This window comes from Canis aureus, chromosome X (genome assembly GCF_053574225.1).
Source record: "Canis aureus isolate CA01 chromosome X, VMU_Caureus_v.1.0, whole genome shotgun sequence".
In the NCBI taxonomy this organism is placed as follows: Eukaryota; Metazoa; Chordata; class Mammalia; order Carnivora; family Canidae; genus Canis; species Canis aureus.
In genome coordinates, this window is record NC_135649.1 from 36,892,624 (window position 1) to 36,894,682 (window position 2,059).

A 2,059-nucleotide genomic window follows, 5' to 3' on the forward strand; every position below is an offset into this window, starting at 1 on the left:
TATGCAAATATCCCCTCCCCACACCACACAAATACTGCTGATAATTATCCTCTTTGACCCAAAGAAATGGAAAGTGTCCCTCACAGTGGTAGTACGGTAAAGATGAAGGAACATTGGAATGATAGTTGGGAGATTTGAATTTTCTCCTATCCCAGCTCTAATACTTAGCTGTGTGACTGGGTGAATTCTACAAATGTCAATATTCTCATGTATCTACATGAATTCCTTGGGCCTATCTGTCCTTACACAACTCCATCTATGTACATATAGTGTATATGTATTTATCTTCAAAGAAAGAGGAAGAGTGGCTTGCTTGATATTTTAACACCACTCCTTCTTGTTCAGGCACCTCTAACTTCCTCTATAATAAAGCCATTTGCTGTCTTGTAACTTTTCTTCTCTGGGCTATCTTAGAAAAAAAGGCTGCCCATTCTTTTCTTTTTTAAAATGAGCTCCTTATTGGTTTTCACTACATGGAAATGGATGTGAGTTGATTAAAAATAACAAGTACTTCCTAGAGAGGGGACTTTGTGGCCGCAGCCAGTGCAGCGAGGGGGTCACCAAAGTGCTCCGATTCTCGCGGCTGTGCAGGGATTTAACCGCCACCATGTCAAGCAAAAGGGCAAAGACCAAGACCACCAAGAAACGCCCCCAGCGCACAACATCCAATGTATTTGCCATGTTTGACCAGTCACAGATTCAAGGGTTCAAAGAGGCCTTCAACATGATTGATCAGAACAGAGATGGTTTCATTGACAAGGAAGATTTGCATGATATGCTTGCCTCCCTAGGGAAAAATCCAACCGATGAGTATCTGGATGCCATGATGAATGAGGCTCCTGGGCCCATAAATTTTACCATGTTTCTCACGATGTTTGGTGAAAAGTTAAACGGCACAGATCCGGAAGATGTCATCAGAAATGCTTTTGCTTGCTTTGATGAAGAAGCAACTGGCACCATCCAGGAAGATTACCTGAGAGAGCTGCTGACAACCATGGGAGACCAGTTTACAGATGAGGAGGTGGATGAGCTGTACAGGGAAGCACTTATCGACAAGAGGGGAATTTCAATTACATTGAGTTCACACGCATCCTTAAACACAGAGCAAAAGACAAAGATGACTGAAAAGACCTTCAAATTCCAGCCAAACGTTCCTTGTTGCCACTTTGGGTATTTCTGAGACTTTCTCTTAGAGTCTGTTGCATGCCCTTAGCTTTGCAGCTTTTGCCTTTCTTGTTGTATTTATTCTCAGCCATTTGGGGCACATGCATCTCTATAATCAGACTGGAAATGGGATTTTTTATGATTTTTCAGAATAGAAAATAGGGCAATTTAACTTACCAGCCCCCCTCCCCAAAATAACCGCAGTCTACACAGAGTCAGTACAGTTTTTCAGAGAAAGTTATTCACTCAACTTTTTCTGAACCATAATTAAACTTTATGATAAAAACTTACTTGTTTAAACTTCTTATTTACTAAAATGAGCTTTTGTTAGTTGCATCTTCCAAAGAAAGGTAGATGAGGGACGCCTGGGTGGTTCAGCAGTTGGGTGCCTGCCTTTGGCTCAGGGTGTGATCCTGGATGCCCAGGTTTGAGTCCTGCATCAGGCTCCTTGCATGGAGCCTCCTTCTCCCTCTGCCTGTGTCTCTCTTGTGTCCCCTCTCTCTTTGTGTCTCTCATGAATAAATAAATAAGATCTTTAAAAAAACAAAAACAAAAACAAAAAAAAACACAAGTACTTCCTAGATTAGGAAACTGGAAATTTCAGAAAATGTCAGTGGAGACTTGGAAAATTTAAGAAGCTTTATCAGGCTTCTTTTCCTCTTTCAGTTCAATAAATAGATATTGAGAGACTACAAGATGGCAGGAAGCATCACAGGGAACAAATTAGACCAAAAAAATTGCTATCATGGAGTTTACATTCAACATATATATAATGTATTTTATATATGTACACATATACACATATGTGTACATATGATACATATATAATATATATAATATGTATTATCTGATATATATTACCTGATATATAATATTTGATATATATTATCTCATA

General features: G+C 39.3%; 1 pseudogene; it reads left to right on the forward strand.

The window, feature by feature from the left end:
- Window positions 1–523: 523 nt before the first annotated feature.
- Window positions 524–1,454, forward strand: LOC144307674 (myosin regulatory light polypeptide 9 pseudogene; annotated as a pseudogene).
- The last annotated feature ends 605 nt before the right edge of the window (window positions 1,455–2,059 follow it).